General features: G+C 33.4%; 1 long non-coding RNA gene across 5 annotated transcripts in view; it reads left to right on the top strand.

The window, feature by feature from the left end:
• Positions 1-15235: 15235 nt before the first annotated feature.
• LOC143153588 (uncharacterized) overlaps positions 15236-16621 on the top strand; it is a 75553-nt gene continuing 74167 nt past the window's right edge. For 3 of the 5 annotated variants that reach the window (XR_012993872.1, XR_012993871.1, XR_012993870.1), the window contains exon 1: positions 15254-16246. This is a non-coding gene — a long non-coding RNA (uncharacterized LOC143153588). Of the gene's footprint in view, positions 16247-16621 lie in introns of all 5 variants that reach the window. The other 2 variants (XR_012993869.1, XR_012993868.1) reach the window with 1 other exon arrangement.

The following is a 16621-nucleotide window of genomic DNA, read 5'->3' as shown; positions in this document are numbered from 1 at the left end:
ATACAATTATAACGATATGAGCCGAAACAAAGTTATGCAATAATACTTGAGAATAATATGAATTTCCATTAAAATATAGTATACCGCAACGATACATTATGATGTAAATCAAACATTTTTAGTGTTTAACAAATTTTTTAATCAAAGCGGCAGAACCTGTACTTCTGATCGGTTTGTGTTCTAACATTGTAGTCAAAATGAAACGAGGAATAGTTTTAAATGGGTTTACACCCAGATCCGAAAGGTTGATCGAAATTATTATTTTTTCTTTACACCGATAATATTAGCGCCTGATTTGCCACGAAATTTCTAAGATCCTGTATGTAAAAGAATCGAATTGGTAGACCTCCCACCACTTGAGGAAGTCTTGTTAATGATAACTCTTCTACGTACCTCTCACTATCTCAACCGACAGTTCGAACGCTCAAAGTTCCGTAACATTTAATGAAAGTAGCAACAAGATTGAGAGAGTGGGGGCCCTCGTCCTCGAAACCTCTTCCCCTAGCCAACTCGACTCTTGCTCTTGGCGGACCTTATCGTTAGTAGAGTATTCAAATTGATCGTTTGAATTTGCATATACTCGTATTAAATAGGTAAACAAATGTACTCATATATTATAATTATTTATAAACACAATTAAATATAAAAAGAAAACAATTATCAAATAATGATGTATAATTAATTGTTTACCCGTTGAGCCACATATTGTAATTTAAAAAAGGAAACTGACAAATGGATACGTAATATGTTTTGTTTCACTCGCATGCATAAAACTTGCCTAGCTACTTTATTTAACTATAACCGATCTCAGTGTGTCGTAAAACATCGCGTTAACTTGAGAAAAAGCTCTTCTTTGTTCGATATTTTAAATTTTAGTTAATTATTTCAATATTTCTCATTGCATGCTATGTACAAACACCATGCGACGGATCAATGTATAATGGCATAGCAAATGCTAGAGATAAACACGCAATGTGTGAAATGTCGTTACCCTAATCAACAGTAAGAATCGTACAAGTTGCGAAGTTCGAAGTACAATCTACGATAATAAATGCAAAAATTTTAAATCAAATTGAAAACGTCTACCGGTATACGGTAAAAATTCCACGGTGCTTGAAAACCGTGTATTAATTATCGATTAACAGTCTACTTTTATCGCGAAAACAGGAAACAAAATATTAGGTACGTGTTTACTATGTAATAAATAATTATTTCATTTACGAGCAATTATCTCTTATATATTTTAAATACATTCGAATATTCAACTGAACACGAACGTGGGTGTGAAACACGAGCGAGCGGAGTTGGACAGGTAATCGAAAATGCGATACGAGTGCCACGCCGGCGGTCTTTGTCGGCAAGCCTGCACGAGCAAATGCAAAAGGCATGAATGCAGCTGAAACGGCACGAGCCGGCACGAAAGGCGTACGGTAGAGAGCGACGTCTGCTGACGCAGTCCGGGGCTTCCTCTTTGGCCAGACTTCCTGTCGGAAACGATTGTCGCGATTCGCGCGAGCTGAGCGCTCATTCCAATGTTATGATTAAACTCTCGATCGGCTCCAGAGATCGAGCAACTGCCACCCAGTTCGAATCGTTGAGCAATTAGTTTTTCATTTCCGATAACGATCGTTATTGTCAAGATTTGTCTTCGCTGCACGATCACGAACAATTTGTATCCAGATTGAGTAAACTTCGATTATTACCAATAGTCGCGATGATGCGTCTGGACCGTTCAATAACACAGGAGACTTTTTTGGTAAACAAGTTACTGAAATAACTTTTTAAATATATTGCGCGTCAAATTTGATCGCTCACTAAACTAATATTTGAAGTTAACAATGGTTTATGCTTCTACTTCAAAAATAAAATTTTAAAGAATACGTCGATATAAACATATTTGTCTTATTATAACGCTTATAACAATGATTGCATCGACGTGCTCTCTATAGTATCTAATATTTGAAGAATCTTTAATAATAATTTAGTCTCTTTAGCGAGGAATTATTTTGTTTGCAATAAATTAAAATTACAACTGATATTGATCCATAACACAATAATCATCACAAATTACAAGTACTTGTTTATAATCTTATTGGTGAGGTTATCGAATAGGTTAATTTGTAACGTCTCAGATATTGATTACAATTAAGAATATGTGTATGGAGGTATCCGAATAAGACCCGTGACAAGTATTATTTACCTAAATATTTCTAATTGTTTGAAAGCAACAGGATCAAATATGTTTATTGAGTATTTCTTCTCAACGCAACTCGTGCTCTTGAATAATATTCATCAAATATAAGGAATTTCCTTTGAAAACTGTATTTCCATAACTAGATAAGTTCAAAGATTTTACCATTGGTTGCACAAAAACTCGGCGTGCTTTATCGAGTAAGGGTAATATAGTTGACTAATTTTTAAAAAACTTTCGTTATAGGAATCGTTTACAATAATCGTTCGTTTCTAAAAGTTAGTTTAATATTTTGTTATTTTTACACGAACGAGACAAGGTATATATATAGTACTGGGTAAAGACGACTTGTTGCCTAAGCAACTTAATTGGACATATAACGGCACAACTACTCACACGCATTATCGTTATTGACTGAATTGGTCACATCTATACGTTTATTGCGCGACGAAGAACATATCAAGATAGATCAATACTGAACAATGAGTTCGACGCAATCAGTTAAATAACTTACACATAATAACAGTATTACAATTAAATGTAATTTTCTATACTTCTATACCTTCTATACCTTCGCATTTTCTAAGTTTGAACTAAAATTCAAACTTCATTGTAGCTTCAAATAAATTATATTTCTCAGAATGTGTTTTTAAAATTAAACTACATCTTAAATTTTCACGATACAAATAGCCGCTCTTTCGACATTCAATAGAGACACGATTTCAAGTAATAACTGCTAGATAAAAAGAAACGATAATATATTTAAGAAAAGAAGAGCAATCATGAAAGGATCCTATATAAAGAAAAATTAATTTGCATTCTTTAAACAAACAGAAAATAAAAATTTGTTGTTCTTTTATTTTCTGAAATCCTACCACTGTGCAGTGGGATTACTAAAAACCTAAGAGTGGAATTTGTTGACGAAGATTGGGCAGAGTGGACTATTTTCATTATCTTTGTACAATTCAATTTGTAGATGCCTGACCAATGAGTGATCTCTTGCACGGTAAATACAAAAATTAAACAAATTAAGAGTATTTGCACGAATCTTTGCATCAATAATATAAAGTCATTCAACTTTATCGTGTGGCTTAATGAATGAATTGCGCGGAATGTCATTGAGAAATATTCAACGCAATGTGATATCATTAATCACGATATTACGCCTACGTGACGGTTAAAAGATAAATTGGAATTAAGAGCGACTAATTAATTACAAAAGATATTCGTGACAACTCATGTTCGATACCGTGTGTTTACAATAACATATTGTATAATCAGTCGTATTAATAAGTGAAAACTATTTTAACAATCTTCACAGTGCATCGTGTAGGCATGGCTGTAGGAGGATTCTCGTACACTTAGTTCTTTCAATTTATCAAGATTACGAAAACTCGATCCATTGTATCCTAAAAAAATGTCATAACGAAACGATAATATACTTAAGAAAAGCAGAGCAGTCTTCAAAACATCCTACATAAAGTTCTATAGAAATTTCCTATAGAAAATGTAGCTTCACTTCAAGGTAACCAAAATTATTATATACTGTAATAAAAAAAAACTGTAACAAAAGGCGAGTATATCGATGAGAAAATGATTTAAATCTTTGATTTATTTTTTGATAAACTTTCCAACGCATTCGAATTTGTAATTGTATACTCGATTCGTTAGGCCTATATGTATATATACATAACACCAAATGAGATCAATTTTCGTTCAGTTTTTCAACGACTAATTGTAATTTCTTTTGGAATTATACCAGATCGATACACCTAGGCCTAGAACTCTTGAACGACAGTGCACGCGTTAAAAATTTAAACAAACCTCTTTCGCAATCTATTCGACGACTATATTTTTTGTATTCCGCTAATTTAATGTGATGCACGAATCTGCGTAGGTGGTCGAAGATGCTGGTGCGGGGCACGTATTGCGATGCCGAAAATCGCGACATCTTCGACACCGCATCGACATCCGGAGGAAGGCGCCTCAGTTGCGCATATTAATTATACTACTTATCGATGCTAATTAATTCTTCTAATTAACTAGGCGACGCAGAAACGCGCCCTTAGCGCCTTTCGTTTATATATAATGCGGCACATGGGCAGGTTTTGCATATTCTTTGCGTCATATGAACCTCTGATGTCACAGCGGCTTTGACTATCGGTTATGTATAATGAATAAATGACACTAATACTGGTTCTACGCGTGTACTTAAATATTTCGTGAACAAAAGACAAAAGTGGAACAGACATTGGCGGATCTAAACTTATCGAAGCCCGAAGGTAATTATTTTGGATGATGGCCTTTCATAAAAGGTTAATGTTATTACGATCAAAATATATTTGCCCTCCTATTATCGAACTACAAAACACGGTAGAGAAGAACTACATATACATAGTTTTGTGCAGGAACAACTTCCGGACGAAATTCCTAACGGAATAGAATACTTGGGAAACAAATTTCGTCTTTTTCAATCAATTCCGTAAACGAACCTATTTCGTCGCCAATAAGTTTTAAATAACCCTCCATGCGGATCATTGCAAAATCATTTGAACGATGAAAGAGTTTAAATTCATAGGGATGTCAAAATTGTAGAATCGATTAAATTAAGATCTTTATCTTTAAAATCTTGATTAGTGTTTAAAATTTCAGTGCACAAAAATCAGGAAAGCGAAAAATCGCATCCAATCGAGAACCATATCGCATCTGGTTGTAGAAATGGATAATATTTTTCTCCGAATAAAAGTCTCGAGTGACGAGTAAAAGATCGAAAAGAAAATTAGAATTTTAAATACAAATAGAAATATTTCACAATGAACGAATACGAATTGAACTGTCCAATCGATAAAAATGTTCTCGATAAATCGTTATACGATGGTTCTATTCATCGTTTCGATCTAAATAAAATGTTGCCCGTTTCTGCGCGATAGTAATCTCACGTGCAAAAAACGAATCTAGTGCGGTGCTGTTTCGTTAGAAGGCAAGGTTTTTGCGTCGGCGTATGCTGCCAGTAAAGCGACAAATTGCGGATCTTGTAGTACAAGGCTCTCCTCCACCTCCCCGATGAAGGTAAATATTTCTGAAGCAAAAGGGGGCAGATCCATCCCTTCCAACGTTCCATGGATTCTTACCGGATGGATCTGGTGGGAGGTATGGTGGTCGAGTGGGAAACTGGCGAACCATCGGAGGGGAAGTGAATTGACTTACGAGAGATTCTTGTACAAGCACTAGTAACGCAGCGGCGAAAACCTCCTGCAAAAGGATTTACGACATTACTTTCATTCTTCCTCCGTAGATTTTGTCCGGACGTATTTGTAAGGGTTCGCGTATCTCTCGCAGCGTAGCACGAACGAAAGGTACTTGTTTCCATTTCTGACGAGATTTAATTAACGTACAACGAATTCGGTATCTCTGGACACTATTGTACTCAATGAAATTTAGAAAACGGTCTACGCGGTGGCATTAAAATATAAATACTTCAAGAACATGTTTTACTTTATGCTGGCAACACGAACAGTTAGCGACTTGTTCTTTACATCGAAACTCTGGAACAATAAATGGTATCGAACAGTGAAGCAATCACGTAATTGGATGAATTATTTGATAGTAATTGTATTTGTAATAAGTTCATTTTAATAAAACGATGTTTGAAGTTACAGCTGGGTGCAGATTTCATCTTTCTTGGTTTATACAATTTATACATAATTTAATTGCATACTTTAGCAGACATTGAATCGATACGGTAAAGAAGAAATAGAAGAAAATTTTAATTATTGCGAGCATTAATGGAAAATTTACACTCATTCTTTAAATATTTGCGACACAATCAGACAATATTATTTGAATATTAAATTTCAACCGTCGAGAGTACTAGCGTTTAAGGATTTCTTTTAATTAAATAAATACCGTTCAGCAAAATTATACAATTTTGTAATATTGCCAGAAGGTCCGAAAAGTTTAAGAATACAGAGATATATAAACAGAAACAAGAAACAGTTTATAAAAATTAGTCGAAGGTATATGTTAATTAGAAACTTTGTAATTTACGAAAAGAGGGAATTCGGTAAATTCCATTAGCTAACGTGTCTCATACATGTATAGATTATGTGTCTATATAAATATTAGATTGTAACCCAATCTGTTACACATTTTATCAGTTGTTATAACATAACCTCTGAAAGTTTGAATGAACGTATATGTCCTATATAGTAGGACCTTTTGTGTTAAATTTTTACGTGTTAAATTCTAAGAAGAATGTACAATCCCGAACAAATCCATACATCGTGTTACAATTTCACGTTTATAATTTTAAGGTTGCGATTCCTACGCCTATAACAGTGCGGTACCAAAATGGCGCGTACAAAAGGATGTCTCTTGTTGTTACAATTATTTGAAGTGCTGAAACATTAAATTAGATTTTAATTGGTGGCATCGAGAATTTGAGATTGAATTCTGTAAACTGACGTTACGATGTGAAAGAAACCGATGTTTAGACATCTTGAAACTCAAGCAGCATCGAGCCTGAGACAGACTACTGACTACCGACAGGGTCGACGTCCGGCGAAGGCCGCTAACGACGCCTAATCTTTTCCAGGAAGTTGTCACAACTCGCCGCTCTTCTGGTATCGAGCCACGTTCAGGATCAACTTAAGTTTCCCGATGTACTGTACTTACAAGTTTGTTAGAGTCGACTATAAACCGACTAGTAACGGCCAACAACTATTGATACATTGATTTCATTGATTTCTATCAGGAAAAAGAATATAATTTTGTGAAAATAAGTGATAACCCGATTTTTCTCGTTTAGCAGAAATGAAATACTTCCTCGTTTTGTAAACGACGTATAATTGTTCTTCGAAGTGCAAAATGTCGAAAATTGATACACTTTAATTGTTTAATAAATTCTGTTCTCCTAATAGTAATTCAAAACTAAAGAGCTGGGAAGAATCAATCACTGTGTTATTTTTTAACGTATAATGTTATTACCGTATACTTGACGTAGAAACGAAAATATCATTAGATCCCTTTACCAGTTATGAAATTAATAAACAATGAAAAGGATTATATGAATATATTAAATTTCCAAGAAGATATTTAAATAACACACCCTGTATTAACATAAAAACGCAGTTCTTCGTTACACCTTATCCTCCATGTAATTTTACATAAAATCGCCAAGAACCTTCGAACAAGCTTTATTGATACAACTCAGTCAGTAGAACAAATATTAATAAATAGATAATACATTCAATATAGATACATTAAAATTTAAACCGATTCTCTTTAATATTGAATTTATGTCAAGTACCAAATTTTGTAATTTCATACTATTTACACTTTCTTTAACTTCCCAAGATTTAATGTATGTTTTCTCTATAATACCAAGGTATATCGGACTAATTTGAGAAATTTAATTCTATTCTTGAAATTCAATTCTCTCTCTTTCTTTGTTTTTCAATATTTAAACATTTTTATATTTACATAATTATGTAGAATAATATCAGCGAATTTATTCAAACAATTTAAAACAAAATCTCGTGCCTTTCTGTTTGTAAAATCGTTTGCGAAAATAAAGTATCGTATTTGGTACTCTTATTCAAGTGAAGTTTCTTTGTAATTTGCTTGAACGTAGGATAAATTTCATTTAAATACTTGTTCGATGCATTGTACCAAACTTCAGAGAAAATATTCACAAAATTCTAGAAATGAAAATGTTTTTGATATTTTAAAAAGCAACATTGATGAGTATAATCGAAAAGTACAAAACTTAGTTAAACTCTATTATCGTTAATTCAATAATTACTTATAGAAAAATAATAAAGTTTCAAAATTAATATCGGTCAACATCTTACTTGCTGTATTAGTGAAATTCTGTTTGATTTACCAATAAATATTGTATAGAGCTTCAAAATTTACATACGTTTTAACTTGTATGATCGGTGTAAAAATGAGTTCTCATATTCTCAGAGAAATATTTATTTACGATGGAGCAAATATTTCAGTGATATTTTGTATATTGATTCGACTTGAATTTTTCAAAATATGACACCAATTTATACATTTTTCAATTTAGAATTTTGAATTAAACTCTTAACATTTACGATGAGAGACAAAACTTCGTTTGCTCGGATAATAAAAATGTCTGTATCAGCATTTTTTACTAAAGAAATACAATACCTTATACGTGGCGTTACAAAGACAATAAAAGCAACATGTTAGCATTATTTGGTATTCTGTGTATCAATTGCAACATAGTACATTAAACAATTTAGACAATACTTGTGAAAGCAAATAGTTGGAATACATACCTGATTCCAAAGATTGCTATTAGTTACAGTTAAATCTCTTTTATTTGACTGTTTCAGAATTGTATTCTTTATTTTGTATTGCTTATTTTCGTATTAATGTGTAATTTATGAAATTAAATAAAACCATGAAATGTACATAATTAGGAAAATACTGATGTATTTAAAAATATCGTATGTATCGAAGAATTGATTAAGTTTTTAATTATTGTTTACTGTACAGATAAACCTAGTTTTGTTCACACCAGTGTATTATGTAAAACTCCATTCATTATTCTCAGTTTTATAGTCCTAGTTTAGCAATTCCTTTAACGACTTTCTATTAATTAGTATCAATGTCCCATCTAAAGAAAAACTGTTAATCATAACGAGAGAAATGAGAGTAATTTATGAAATTTATCTAAATGTTTCCTTTAATACTTTAGAAACTTGTATAATTTTATAGTGAATATACGTAAATTAAATTCTACCTTAAATTTTCTATTATAATTTTTCTAGTTCGTAAAGTTGATACATTGTGTTACAAAAGTTTTTCAAACAACTCCTCCAAGGAAATATATACCGATTAACTTCCTAATTTACAAAAGTCAAATTGAAAGATAAAACTTTGTTGACTAATTATAAAAAATGAACTATGATGTAAATTTTCTTATGAAACGAAATAAAAACTTTCATATCTCAAGATATAAACAACCTCAGTTTCCAATAGAGAAGGCAAAATAACACGATACAGTAGGTAAAATTTGTAATTTCTGTGTAGAAATATAAGTACGGAAATAATAAAACTAAATAGCTAGCTATGAATGTGCTTAAAATTAAGTATTATATGATTATAATGAAAGATACCGACTAAATACAGGCTAGGAAAAATTCAATGTTAACGCCAACCTTCGTTTCAGAAAACACAATAATCCGTGCTACGATACTTTAAAAGGAAAAGAAAGGGTATTTATACTGATATCAAAATAAGCATTTTGTAAATTTGCATAACATTTAAAAATACACTTCAAGTTCATTTAATCAAATCTGAGTTTATAATAGAATAATCTGTTCTTCAAAGTAACTCAATACACTTTGTGTATTGATTTTGAACGGTTCGTTATCACAAAAGAATAGATCTTATTATTAAAATAATAGTACCTTCGCGCCATAATACCTAGTTTTATTTTTAAGAATATTATTTTTATCTGTATTCTTTTCAATTCAGTTTTTCTTTCTCAGGTTGTAACAGTTTAATTCCATTTGAACTGCTCTTTATGCGTATGTTTAACTCCAAAAGTATTTATCGACACGAAACGACGAATGATTTCATCGTAAGAATTTGTCCTGTTCTTAATTCGCACTATTTGAAACGATGAAATATTCATTTAATTATTCAACAGTGATCAACGAATCACTTTACCTCTTGCACCCCCAATCTATTCTATTCCCGTAAATAGTATTCTTTCTCTCTGCTCTTTGTTACCCACCAGACGGTCCGCCATCTTGCCAAGATGTTATAATAATGGCTACCTGGTGTACATTTCCCGTAACCTCGCCACAGGAAAAGTATGGGCTGCGCTTCGAAGGTTACTCTTCGAAACCTCGTTCAGAAGCTGCGTTTACCTATTATTGTCTTGAGACAAGATCAGCGTACAGCATTGGTAATTGACAAACAAACGCACCGTTCTTCGTTTCTGAAAGCGTCCTCCTGGATCGTTCTTGAATTTCTTAATATTAATCAAACTATTATACGTAAACGGAGGTCCCGATGTTTTAGAAAGGAGGATACTATAGACTCTGATGGTTAGGACAATTTCAAATCTGCCTTGCCAGCATCCTGGTCCAGGTACTGATCTCTTGGAGGCTAATGGGGCGTGGCGCAAGCAGATGCGAGTTCTACCATTGGCTCGTACCTGTTAAACCATCCACTGACACGGGTATTTTCTCTACTGCACCGATGCAGTGATTTTATCGGTCGCTTTACGGCCGGATTGAAAGATCGAATGAAGCTGTTTACAGAACTTACGGAGAATTATTTGTCAATTTTATATTATAAGAGTCGTTTAATCCATTCTGTTTCGGTCGAATTAAGGGAAACATTAAGGTCTATTCTATAAGTGATACAGTCGCTCTTCCTTTTCAACAAAAATCATTCAATGACCTGTTAGTATTTAGTAATGGTAATTCGATTTATCATCATGGAAAATAAAATTAATCGTATTCGTAAATTGCAATAAGACCGTGTAACTTAAAAATTTGTGCAAGAACTGATCAGTAGACGTTTCTAATTGATTTTTTCTTATCATTTATTTTATAAACATCCAAGTTATACATAATTGGTTATGTAGTTCAACATTTTGAAGAGGTAATTTCGAAAAGATATTGCAACAAAGATGTATTGGATACATCAAAGTTAGCGACAAATAATGTCTGTACTTCGTACAACATACCCACCCACATAAAATATTTTTTTCGAAGATTATATCTGCTAAGCGTTGGAATAAAATGAGAGTGGTACTTTACCGAAGCTTTGTTGTAACATGACTACAATACACTGCACTTTGTGTATCATAAATTGACACACTGAATCATGCGTATACGTATGTATGGCCCTAATGTTTTGGTTATTGTGGCATCAGTTTCTAAAACAGAACATTCAAATGCTAATGTCATCATGTAGAAAATTCAATGGCTATTCGAAATTGCAAAAATTGCTGATCAAATTGGTCCAAACGAAGAAACTGGTTTAAAAATATAAATCGTAAAAACCCTAAAGCGGTGCACAAAGATGGCTTTATAAAATCGGCTTGACAATGAAGGTATTAACGTGTTAGAACCGAATTCAAATCATAAATTACGTCGGCAATAGAAGAAAAAAGTAAATTGGAGCAAACTATTGCTTTTAACGAAATCGATCAAGAAAAGACGCAGATAACTGATCTATAACATTGCTGTAGATGTTTGATGTAAAATCCACACTAGATTAAATATAACAATCGGAGGTTAATATATTAATACATCATAGTATAATATAATGTGCACATAACACACTCTCGCTAATGCTCTGAACGTAATCAACGATACCTTTTCGTAACATTAATTGAATACGATTCGATAAATTAAAATATTTTAAATACTATTGATTAAGTATCATTTTCATTTGCACAATGGACCGATTAGAAACAAATCTTCGTTCGAAGAGATGCGCGTTACAGAATTTTGAAATCATAGTGAATTCATCGTGGTGAATATCAAGCATCGACCTCTACTGATTCTGTTTTCCTCACTGTCCAAGACTAACGGTTTATAGCGTTCAACACGCATTAGACTTTTAAAAGGGATTCGTTCCGCGTAACCAGTGCGAGAATTAAATCGTGGAAGGCACAGCCTGGTTCTGCGTAAGCAGTCGTCAATTCCAGCAAATCATGAAAATTCATAGGGATCGCTTCCAAGGAGAAAGTTACGAGGCTCGTAGCTCGTAACCTCGTAGCTTTTCCACGAATCAGCACAACAGTAAGAATCAAACCATACGCGACTACTTTGCGATGAACGGAATAGATCTCAAACGTGATGTTGAATCACGACAAATCATTGACTACGAATTTTAATAAAGATTAGAACAATCACGATTCGTGTATTCCGTATATTTTTGTAACGTGTATTGAAATTGGTAATAAATAATAAATAAATTATATATGTATATTGTATAATTATAAAATTTTATTCGTTTTTAGGACACTCAAATAATAAACAATCGCAGTAAAACATAGACAAGTGTATATAAAATAATTATGTAAACTATCGAGGACAGTGAAGGAAGTTACTATACTAACGTAAACAATGTAATAATAATTAATATCGATAATTCAATTATTTGCTTTAAAATCGAATACATGCATAATATGGCGCATAGACGTAATGTAATATTTTTATGAGTGCAGAATAAAAAGAACCATATACCTAATACAATGTAAATAGTTGTCAGTATTTTCGAATTCTTTAAATATTACATGGAACGCCAAAACAAATTAATATACATATTGTCCCATTCAAAACAGACTACCCGCTACTTTCGGCAGAATTACTATTCATGTATAAATGACGAACTGTTTAGTAACGTTGTAGGAAATAAAACCAGTTCTCAATCGAAAATTATTGCGCGTTTAATTTTCCCTGCAGGGTTTTCCCAATTGGGAAATTCAAATAGTAATTCCCCGTATCATACCAAGTAGAATGTTTAGAATACTAATTTCATTTCTGACGTTTGCATCCTGTGGATTTTCATGTCGATTCATATCACGTTCATTCTAGAACAAATCATCAATATGATTATTAAGAACGTGTTATTTATTATCTTATTTACGTCGAAACGTTAATCTAAATTATTTAAGTACATACAAGGAATCATATGATTTCTTGTGTATTGTAACTGATCTGGATTTTGTAAAATATTTCTGCCATAATGACTAAATTTTATAAAATAATGAAGGTCATAAAATTATTATAAATAATTTCGACTAGTTTGTTTAAAGTTATCTTCAATTTGAACACGTATAATAAACCTATAAATAGAACATGAACGTATCATAACCTTACAATAATAAAGGAAGAAAGTGTGAATAAAAAAATTAAAGGTTTTCTAAAAGAATTGTAATATTTTGCACTGTTAGTTAATTTTGTTCTGTATAGCAATAAAACAACATGAAAATATTGAAAATTTTGTTAATAGCTTTTCCTTTAAGTATTAATTTGTATTATTTATTTCATTGTTTCGTATTACATATATACTTCCTTTACTCTTTCATTTTCATTATTAGAGTTTCTTTTCGCTCTTACTGTCTTTCCCTATCGCTATAATAAATTTATTTTCTATTTATAGATTTATCAGTTTTGTTAAAATTGAAGATGACTTGAAATTAACGGGCTTCCAAACGTCTTAAAGAAATAATAAATAATCTGTCTAGGATTGATATTGTATTTTGTCCATATATTGAGTTCTCTATTTACTATTACGACAATTCTTTAGTTACTTTTGTTTCTTAAATTGTATTCAATTTTACGTTTACTTTCGGAGTCAATTTCGCATAAGAACTCTCAACCTTTACAGTTTTTTGTCTATTGATAGATAGTAGCCACGTGATCGTTTAATTTTAGATAACCTGTAGAAACGAGGAAGTAAATTCCAGTGTACTCGAATTTAGATTCACGTCGATGGAATCGATGTCGTGCTTACTTTATTTTCTAACTGTGTCTAGTATTTTATGGATTATACATCTCGTTTTATAAACTTTCTAGTACAAAGTCTTTTGAAAAATATTTGATGAGTTATTACAGTCGACGAAATAGTCATATCTTTGAAATGTTACAAAGATGTATTTAATATGTTAATACGTTAATTTTTTAATTCAAGTGAAACGTTGTTTCACCATTGAAATTCACGTTAATGTTCTTTTCGAGATTTATCGTCGCTTAGTAACTGAACTTCAGCAACTACGGATAATTAATTCGATAGATTCGGATAATTATTTGAATTGAAAAGGGTAATAAACATTCACACTATTCGGCGGATTTTCCTTAGGTAATAGATGTTTTCAGTGTAGTTAGTAAATACAACTTGCTCGGCGATCATTACGTAAGTTCCAGCTTTATTGCAAGTTGCAATTAATACAGAAATAATAATGTCCCCTACAAGACATGTGACGTCGTTCACAGAGCAAAGTTCACACATAATGTCGTACCTAGTATGCATATTACATAATCTTAAGAACTATAATATTTAAACAATAAATGCAGTTTAATGTATTATTAAAAGAAACGTGGGTACATTGTTTAAGAAATCATTTAATTATGGATTTGCGTACGGAGCATGGTAAGCTCTAAAAAAGTTTATTATTCTTAAATTGCAATTTAAGTCTATTATTATAAATAATAATTAACATCGATTTATCGAAGAAGCAAATTTTAAATTCCGAGGAAATAAAGCTAATTATATGTATGTTATAATCTTTCATAGTTGTACGAGGAAAGTATGCACGTAGACAAATGATCAACGTAGAAAGGAGAGGTTAAATAAACAAGTCGTAAATATTTTCCACGTAACTCGCTTGATTTCTTGTTTAGTTAAATAAAATTGATGGAACTCGTATCGAACAAGAGTTAAACGTATAATGTGCATACGTAAAAGAATCAATACACAATCTAGTCTTTTTTGACTATGCGTATCTAACTATATTGTTTTGACATAAATATTTATATAGCTTTTGCTTTTTTTCTTTCTTTATTTCATCGGTTGTGTACAATTTCTTAAACCTCTAGTACAACTATGGATATTAATAGCTTTAATGGTTATACAGTGGGTATCGTAAAGTATTACGACCTACTTTCTCGGAAACTATTAGGGTTCCAAGACACTTTGATTCTTGATACATGCAACGAAAGACTTTAAAAATATTAACGAATTAAACTTTCTATACCCGGCACTAGCTGTGTGGCCACCTCGATTAACGGATACGGTACGCTTACGTGTTTTAGCAAACCGATGATTACTGCTCTCGTTACAAAATGAGGAAAGAACGAAGAATTCGTATCGCTGATACGTCGATAACGCAAACGATGCTGACAGGTGACTGAACTGATATTTTGAATAATAAGTTACGCGTTAATACATATGTTTACGACATATGTTTATCGTTTTAGTCGTGCGACGGAGAATTCGCAACAAACAGCGTTTTTGTTTGGAAAATGTTAATTCGAGTATCAGTGAAATAAATTGTAGACATTAAATATGAAAATAGTAAAATATGTACCGTGACGTTTACAGATAATCGGTACACCGAAATGTGAAAAACTTGTAACACCTCGGAAAGTGCTTGGTACATTTGCACAGTTCTGTGCAATACCAAAACACGTTGTTACGTAAGACCGATCGTCTCGATCGTTGAATTATTTTCAAAATAGAGCTATCCTTCCTCGAGTTCGATTGCGCGCGCACAAAGTCCACGTGCGATAATCCATCGAAGTAGACGGAGGGTTGTCGAACCAATGGCCGAAAAGAAAAATATGGAAGGGAAGAGAAGCACTCGTGAACGTTTGTTTCGTATTTTGACGAGAAAGGCGCACGCCTGGGTTACATGGAAGTGATATACATACGCCCGCGCACTAATTTCAATGCAAATAAAGGTCGCCCACGAGAGAGCGCAGACGCCCCACTCTCACACGATTCTAAACACGCTCGTAACCACGTATCTACATACCAGCGCGGAGGAGGCACTTACGTATACGTTGGTACCAATACCGACGGCAGGCTAGACCGATACACGCAACGACCGCCTTGTTCTCCGCGATCTTTCACGGCGGCAGTTCGTCCCTAGCATCGACCACAACTCGCGGACACGCGTGCTCTTTCCAAATTTTCACCGGGAAACGGGGCCCAGCACCGTCCGCGTTACGTGTTACCGTCGGTGCCCCTTTATCGTAACATTCGGAAGATAATCGCCGTAAACTCGCCGACCATTTAACCGGCTTAGTGTGTCGTTCGCGCTTCTGGCACCGTTATACCGTCCTTGAAAAGATACCAGCTTAGCAAGAAGCATCGTGACGCCGACCGAGAAGCCGCAGTACGCGCGCAATCGTCGAGATTCCATCGAGTTCGAACCGATCGATTCTTCAATTTCGAGTAACGGACCACGGAGGATATCATCGGTACACGTCGCCCCTGGAGGCTGTAGGATTTCACACGACCAAGTATAATCAACTTTAAGAGGATCAGGTACGTCGTCGGCAAGCTTACATCGCGTACACGCGTTTCGTTTTCGTTTCTCGCCTCTAATGCGTAGTAACTGCCCGAACCGTTCTAGTCTACGCGTGAACGCACAATTTCAAAGTTTTTCTTATCACTCGATTCGGTATACGGTTAAGTAAAATTTAAATGACCGAGTCGAACCGACTTGTTAGACGCACCGCTAACGTGAAATCGATTCGATATGAAATTATCGATGTCCTATGTATGTATTTCCTAACGAACAGTTTACTTTCGAGCCAATACTTGGCGGTTTGTTCTCACACGCGTGTCGGAAACGTGGAGTACGTCCAAACTAATCGAACACGTAATAGATATTAATAGACTCGTTACCGGTTATCAAAA

The sequence above is a fragment of the Ptiloglossa arizonensis genome, chromosome 1 (genome assembly GCF_051014685.1).
Source record: "Ptiloglossa arizonensis isolate GNS036 chromosome 1, iyPtiAriz1_principal, whole genome shotgun sequence".
Classification (NCBI taxonomy): Eukaryota; Metazoa; Arthropoda; class Insecta; order Hymenoptera; family Colletidae; genus Ptiloglossa; species Ptiloglossa arizonensis.
The sequence above is the reverse complement of the archived record's forward strand: the minus strand, read 5'-3'. Positions and strand labels throughout refer to the sequence as shown.